We start from the raw sequence: 8,788 nt of genomic DNA on the forward strand, positions 1-8,788 counted from the left end.
TGGTTAGAGCCCCATCTGAAGCACAAGAAGATGAGCAGGAGACTTGTGGTCTCCAAGGTTCAGCTGTGGGGTTGTGTGCTTTCCCTCATCCCTGAAGACTTGGGTCTGATTTCATGAGAAAGATGCTAAATGTATCTGGGTCTTACCTGCTGGCAGACTGTGTGTGTGTGCTCAGTCATGTCCTACTTTTTGGGTCCCCATGGACTATAGCCCACCAGGCTCCTCTGTCCATGGAATTTTCCAGGCAAGAATACTGGAGTGGGTTGCCATTTTCTTCTCCAGAGGATCTTCCCGACCCAGGGACCCAACCTACATCTCTTGAGCCTCCTCAATTGGCAGGTGGATTCTTGATCACTTCACCACCTGGGAAGCCCTTTGGCAGATGGGCTGACAGGGAAACCTAGGAGGTGGAGAATCTGACTCGTCGTAAGGACAATCTAAAACTAAAACCATTTTGCCTCTGTGAGTAGTGAGCTCCCTGTCACTGGAAGTGTGTAAGTGACAAGTTAGCAGCTTGGTGACAAGTTGGCTGAGGTTAGACTGAATTACATTGGGGCATCCCTTGATTGGTTATTTGGTTGATTGATAGACTGACTGGCTCATTCATTCATTCACTCACCTTGATCCCGTATTTTGTGTCTGTCTCTGCCAGAGTCTTTGACAGCTATTTGGTGTAGATTCATCCTGGGATTCATAGCCCTGTGTTTGCGGTGGCGGTGATGGACAGTGCAGATCAAAGGGACCGATCTGAAAACTTCTATCCCTGCCTGCCCAACCTGTCTTAGAACCCTCCCCATTCCCCAGACCCCCAGGGTTCTGGGTCCCAAGGCACTAGAGAAGGCTCAGGAGGAGGGGATGGAACTTAGCAGGCAGCTGGAGGGCCCGGCGTATGTGACATCTCGGCATCTGAAAACAGCTGTGATGTTCCATGGACAGCTGCAGGAACTTCCTGGGTGTAACAGGCAGAGCTGCCTGCATCCTTCCCCTTCCCGGGTGCTCTCCCAGGCTGTGCCATCCCAGGCAGCTGCAGTGTCCAGCCTATAGGCCTCCAGGGTCCTGGTGGGCCCTCTCTGAGTTTTAGAACCAGCAACCTAAAATGACATTCTTCCAGAATCCCCTCTCTGGGGACAGGGCATTCCCTTCTTGGTTCCCTTCTCTGCCCTGTGGGCTACAATGCAGGCATAATGTCTGGCACTTCAGCAGCCATCTTGAGCATTGAGGTGGAAAAATGCTGAGATTGGTGGAGTGCAACAGAAGGGCCCGGGGTCCCTGACACCTAATCGCCTAGCTCAAGAGTTTTTTACATAAAGAAAGGAGGAAATATCTCTATTTGACCTACTCTTATTTGGGGTTTTCTGTTCATAACCAAACTCAATCATAATATATAGCCCTGTTCATTCTGGGAAAGAGATGATGTGGCTCCCAGGTTGGACCATTAATATTCCACAATCTTTGGGCACTTAGCATCACCTTGTGAACACTTCTCCTTCATTCAGGGCCCACTCAGATCTTGTTCTCCACCCCTACCCCACCCCCCAGGAATCTTCTCTATCCCAGTTAGCAATATTTCTCCCTCAACTAGAGGAGAACTATAGCCCTCCTTGGAGGCTTAGAGTTGGCTGTCTCTGTAACATAACAAAATAATGGACCTTTTTCACTTATAAAGAAAAATGCCTATGTCCTTTTAATACTAGTGGGATTGTTTTAAGGAATGGAGGAGGAAATGAAGGGCCAAGGGACGGCAAACAGGCTTAAAGAGAGTAAGTGACTTGCAGAAGATCAGCTCCTGAGTGGCTGGATCCCAACCACACCCTCTTCTGCTAACACGACATCTGGTGTGTTTGCACTATTTCATAGCATCAGACCAAGAACCCCAGAATCCCAACACTTGTACACAACCTGGGGTATAGTCCTGGTTCAGTCATGTAGTTACTGTGTGATCCTGAGAAAGTCACTGCTCCTTTCAGATCTCAGTTCTTCCTTTGGGCCTCCATGCAATTGTCAACCCACCAGTGAGTCTTGCTCCAGAACTAACTCCCCCACTCCCCACTGCCTTCTTACCTGCTTTATTTATTGTCATAAAACTTACCTCTTTTGGCTCACTCTACATGTATAGCTGACAACCACTATAACTGTTCAACTATAGTTGAACAACATAAGGATTGATCCATATATCATTTATGGTCAGCCCTCTCTATCTACCTTTCATCCTTAGTTCTTCCTCATCCACAGATTCAACCAACCGTGGACCACATAGTACTGTCGTATTTACTATTGAAAAATATATGTGTAAATATAAGTGGACCCATGCCATTCAAACCTGCATTGTTCAGGGGTCCACAGTACATCATTTCTCGTCTCCTCTCTGCCCCCACTGAGTTGCTTTGTCCATCTTTCTGTCCCTAGAGCCTAGTACCTGGTACATAGTAGGCACTCAATAGATGCCCACTGAATGAATGAACATAAAGGTCTGTTACTGGAGCAATGAAGTGTGTCCGCCCCATGTGGCAGCTTGCTTGGCTGATCATCACACACACTGTAGTGAGGCTGGGACGTTGCTAACTACAGATAAGATATTTCAACTTCTCAGCCATCTTCCTTGATTGGAAGATACTTGAGAGCTGGGGTCATGTCGAATCCATCTCCTAAACTATCCAGCCATCATCTCTCTCCATATTTGCATCTCTCCATCCATCCATCCATCTATCCACCCCGCCACCCATCCACTCACCCATCCATCCTTCTGTCCATTCATCCATTCATGCATCCACCCACCCACCCTTCCACTCATCTACCTATCTCCCACAACATCCATCCCCTCACCCATCCATCCACTCATCCATCTATCCGTCATCCATTCACCCACCCATTCATCCATCTGTCCATTCACTCATCCACCCATCTATTTGTCTGTCCTTCCATCTCATCCACCATCTCCCTCCTTCCTTCCCTCTCTCTTTCTCGCTTTTACCATGTCCCAAGATCTGTACTTGCCACCTCATTTTATTAACTTCCGAGGAGTATCGCACCAGTGAAGAGAACAAAGGTTTAGCACAGAATCCAACTGGCCCCGTCCCAGCAGCACTAACCCCGCTGTCTGGCCTTACGGAGCAGCTGCACAGGTTAGAGACGTGAGGGCCGAGCGCTGCTCCTGGCATGTACCTCACCTTGGTCAGTGGTAGGGTGTTATTTTTTAACTCTCAGCATCCAGCAAAGGGCCAATCACACTCGACTACCGTGGAGTAAAAATGGAAACAAAGAAAGAATGAGCACAAAATCACAGAGGGATGAAAAGTTCAGCTGCAGCCAGAGTGTGCATTTATATTCCAGGCACTGCCCCATTATTCTACTCAATTAACCGCACAATCCTTTCAGGCAGATATTATTGTCCTCCGTTACAGATGAGGAAACAAGGACTCAGCGAGGTTCAGACCTCCCTCCCTCCTACTCCCCAGGGCATGGTTCTTCCATAAATGGCCATGGTCCCCTTGGGGGAATGTTTTGGGGAGATGCATGGGACCAACTCGGAATGTAACTTCAGGTCCATTCTTTGCTCAGGGACCTCTGGGTCTGTGAACAGACTTGGGTTTGAGATGGGGGTAGGACCACCCATTGATTTCTGTCAAGTCAGACCTCTTTTTACCAGACCCAGATCTTTCTGGTTATAAAAGTCTTAGGTCCAGACGTCCCTGGTGGCGCGGTGGATAAGACTCCACCTGCCAATGCAGGGGGCACGCGTCCCTTCCCTCCAGGAGATTCCACATGCCATGGGGCAACTAAGCCTGTGGACCACAGCTACGGAGCCTGCACACCTAGAGTCCATGCTCGGCAACAAGAGAAACCACTGAAATGAGAAGTCCTCGAACCACAGCAAAGAGTAGCCTGTGCAAAAAGAATGAAGACCCAGCACAACCAAAAAATCAAAAATAAATTATTTTTAAAAAGAAAAGCCTTAGGTCCTTGTGGGTTGTTGATCCACTTTCGCCCTGAGGACTTTGTGACACATTAACCCCACCCGTCCTCATGGTCAGACCACTGGGATGGCCACCTGGTCCTGCTGCTGTGATGGCAACGTTCCTACACCAGCCCTGCCAGTCATGGCTGCCATGGCCTCTGCCCTCCCAAGGGCTAGGTGCCCCCCTTCTCCGCCCTCCCCCAGAAATCAGGAGTCAGATCACTGGCAGCACTCCGCACCTGGACAGAGTCCTTTGAAAGCTGTCGGGTTGCCTCAGCATCCTGATCCTCACCGTCTTGGCGAAGGAAGGCATGAAAGTATTTTGGGGTGTCCTTAGGTGGGGTGGGTCACCCATGCATGGTTAACTCACACAGCTCTGTCTGTCCGTTCCGTCTCTGCAATCCCTGCCTTAGTGAGCATGGGCCATCGTTGAGTCAGGCTTCAGCATACCTGTGAAAAACAACCAGCCCTGGAAACAATTAGAGCCACCCTAACTGATCAGTCTGAGCCCCGAATCCAGGACTTCCACTAGGTACAGCTGTGTTAGGTTAATCTCGGTCAGTCCATTCACAGACTGTCTCCAGATTTTTGATGATGTGAAATAACATCTGAGCAAAGTTTTGCCTTTGGGGTTGATATTCAGTGCTGCCCAATCCCACTGGCCATCTGGGGACGGCTCTGTGAGGGATGGGGGGGACATGGGGGGCTCGTTAAAGTGGCCCTGGACAGGGCCAGCATCATCAGATAGTGAGGAGAAGTTGCTTCAGCTCTCAAGGGACTTCAGTGAGTATGGGGGATCAGGGAGGGCTTCAGCACTACCCCACACCCTCCCACGTGGCTCCATGCAAAGGCTGAGCTCACAGTTCCCCAAAGATCTGATGTCCATGGAGCAGAGCTGATGAAGGCCATGGCATCCGTTAATGATATAACTTGCCACGCTGCAGGCTCAAATTCTGAGTTTCATTTTTGCCTGTCTCAGCCTTATGGCTGCAAGAAATCAGGTACCTTCAGCATATGAGTCCTCTGGTTTTGATCTGGCTCTGGAGTCAAGAATTCAGGACACTCTCTTCTGTTTCTTCATCTGTCCGCGCCAGCAGCGCATTCCCACAGTCTATTTCCTCATTCCTTACATGCTCTTGTAAGGCAGTGGAATTTCAGTCTCAAAACCCCTGCCCTCAACGGGCTCTTCATTCCAGGTGATTCCAGGTGGCGGACTGGAATTCCCATTTTCCTCTGCATGCCATAGGATTCCTGGTCTGATCCCTTGTTATGCTCTGAATTTTTACTGTTTCCAGTCCCAAGCAGTCCAGATAACCAATCTCAGCTTCTCTGAATATCCTCCAGCATCCGTGGTCTGTAACCCCTTCTGGCACCAATTTCTACGTAAGGCAGCATTCTTGGTTGCAGGCAGTAGAAACCAACTCAGGTTAACTTAAGCAGAAAAGGATATTCAAAGAATAGATACTCAAAAGGATATTCAAAGAATGTTGAGTGACTCATGAATCACCAGTGAGCTGGAGACCCAGCTGGTATGCAAACAAGATCAGTGCTCCCAGGTGGCCTCTGAGGCCGGTGCTCTAAACACCTGAAGGATGTCACAGCCCCTGTGCCCTGCACGTCCCACACGCAGCCCAGCAGGAGGTGCTCTGCTTCTTGGCAGTGCAAGTCTTGTTTTTAAGTCTTGAGTTGGTGCATCTGGTGGGTGAGCCTTGAAGGCCCCAGCTGCAAGGGAGTCTGAGAATGTGGAATTGGCATGTTTAGTTTCTATCGAAGTGGGTGGTCCGTGGGCTAAGACCCGTGAAGTGGGGTTCAGAGAGTGGGTGGGCAAAACCCTGAAGCAAAACGAAAGCTAAATGTCTGTCTCATTCTGTACCACACTTCACTCATTTCTTCTAGGCTAGGCCAGAACTCTACCTGCCCAAATTTTCTCCCCAGGGAACCTCCCTAGTGGTCCAGGGGTTGAGTTCGCCTCCCAATGCAGGGGACGCAAGTTCGATCCCTGATTGGGGAACTAAGATCCCACATGCTGAGGCAACTAAGCCCGTGAGCTGCAACTACTGAGCCCATGTGCCTCAACTAGAGGGAAGATAAAATGTATTTAAGTAAATTATAAATTTTATCTATCTGCGCACAACGAAGATCTCGCACGCCAAAATTAAGACCTGACGCAGCCATAAATAAAAAAACAAATAAACTCTTTTAAAACAGGTCTGTCTTTCTCTGATTCATTATCTCTACTTGGCCTTAAACTTGAGGACAGAGAACTACACTGTTTTCACCGACTTTTGGATCCCCGGATCCTAGCACAGTTATGTCACAGGCTCACAGTAAGTCCTGCCGAATAATTGCATGAATCTACGCCACAGTCCAGGGTGGAGATAAGTGAGGTGCTCACCTCAGGTGCAGAGTTGCAGGGGGCACCAGACACTCAGCATCCGGATAAGTAATATTTTCAACACAACTTTTAAACATTGTATTGAAGTAGAGTTGACTTACAATATTGTGCATTGTACAGCAAAGTGATTCAGTTATACATGTATATACATATATATTCTTTCAAAAAAATTAAAAAATTTTTAACACCAAAAGCATTTTGCATTGGGGCATACCAATGTTGTGGTAGTTTCAGATGAACAGCAAAGGGTATACATGTATATATTTTCGTGTTCTTTCCCATTATGGTTTATCACAGGATATGGAATATAGTTCCCTGTTCTATACAGGAGGACATTGTTGTTTCTCCAACCTAAATATACTAGTTTGCATGTGTTAATCTCAAACCCCCAGTCCTTTTCTCCCTCTTGGCAAGCACAAGTCTGTTCTCTATATCTTCGAATCTGTTTCTGTTTTGTATATATGCTCATTAACAGAAAAAAAAATTTTTTTTTAATCAATATGAATGCAAAAAAAAGTCTGCAGTGAACCAAATATCAAATTTCAATTAAAGACACGATCCAACCTTACACTTTCAGGATGTCTCACTTGCCTCACTCTAGTCTTGGCCAGGTCAGATCCTTTATTTAAATAAAACATAAATTTTACCTATGTTTATAATACAAATGTTAGAGCATTATGATAAATATTATAATAAATTATTTTATATAATTTTATTTATTTTTGTTTTTGCCTGTGCTGGCTCTTCGATGCGGCTCGGGCTTTTCTCTAGTTGTGGCAAGAGGGGGCTACTCTCTGGATGCGGTGCTCAGGCTTCTCATGGTGATACAATGGCTTCTGCTGCAGAGCACAGGCTTTAGGGCACACAGCCTTCAGCAGTCGCTGCTCCCGGCTCTAGAGCTCAGCCTCAGTAGTTCTGGTGCTCAGGCTTAGCTGCTCTGGGGCATGTGGCATCTCCCTGGATCAGGGATCAAACTCTTCTCTCTTGCACTGGCAGGCAAATTGTTTACCACCGAGCCACCAGGGAAGTCTTATAATAAATTATTTAAACAAATAATATGCATGTGTGCTAAGTCATTTCAGTCAGGTCCAACTCTTTACAACACTAAGGACCCGCCAGGCTCTTCTGTCCATGGGATTCTCCAGGCAGGAATACTGGAGTGGGTTACCATTTCCTCCTCCAGGGGATCTTCCCGACCCAGGGATCGAACCTGTGTCTCCTGCAACTCCTGCATTGCAGGCAGATTCTTTACACTGAGCCACCAGGGAAGCCCTAAATAAAAATTATTTATTTAAAATGTTATGCCCAAGGTGAGTGCTTCAGTGGCTTCACCTTAGTCCTAACCCTGCTATCCTGGTTCGATGTTCACTGCTTTTTTGCTTCTTCTTTTTGTGGACTTGGTTTCTAGTCTCACTCTATTGCCCCAGCTATCAAAAACCTCCTCCTGGGTCTCCCACCCCCAGAATATTCTGCCACAGTCCCCCTCACTCTTAGCCGCCCGGTGAAGCTTGCTCGGGGTAGAGTGGTCAGGTCACTCCTTTGTTCAAGGCCATCTGTGGGTCCCATCCTCAAATGAGAGTCACACTCACCCACAGATGTGCAGAGGCCCCTGCCCTGATCTACACCTGACCTCTCCCTCCCCAGCCGTCCCCATAAACAGCCTGCCCTCCTGCCCGCAATTTGGGCTGCACCCCCTCCTTCCTTCCCCACTGTGCTGTGGGTTTCCCCACATCTCAGCCTCGCTGATCATCTTCAAGGTCAACCTCCAATTTGCTGTAAAACTGCCCCCGCAGGAATGTAAAATAGTGTCAGTGCTGTGGAAAAGAGCACAGTGGTTGCTAAAAAGACTTAATGGAATTACTGTATGACCCACCAGCTCCACTTCTGGGGATACACACAAAATAATTGAAAGCACAGTTTCAAAGACATATTGGTACCCACGTTCACAGCAGCCCTAGTTCACAATAGCCAAAAGCTGGAAGCAACCCAGTGTCCATTGACAGATGAATGGATAAGTAAATGTGGTCTATACATACAAATGGATTATTATTCAGCCCCCTTTTTTTTGCCGCATGATAGATGGGATCTGAACTCCCCGACCAGGGATCGAATTCATGTCCCCTGCAGTGGAAGCACAGAGTCCTAACCACTAGACAAACAGGGAAGCCCCATAGTCAGCCCTGAAAAAGAAGGAAATTCTAATACAAACTACAACGTGAGTGAACCTTGAGGACATTCTGCTAAGTCAAATAAGCCAGTTACAAAAATACAAAAACTGTATGATTCCACCCCAGTGAGGTCCCTAGGGGAGTCAAATTCATGGAGACAGAAACTAGAATAATGGTTGGCAGGGGATGGGGAAGGAGCTGGTGTTTACTGGCTCTATAGCTTCAGTTTTGCCAGATGAAAATGTCCTGGAGATGGGCGGTGGCGCTGGT

This window comes from Dama dama, chromosome 22 (genome assembly GCF_033118175.1).
Source record: "Dama dama isolate Ldn47 chromosome 22, ASM3311817v1, whole genome shotgun sequence".
NCBI lineage: Eukaryota > Metazoa > Chordata > Mammalia > Artiodactyla > Cervidae > Dama > Dama dama.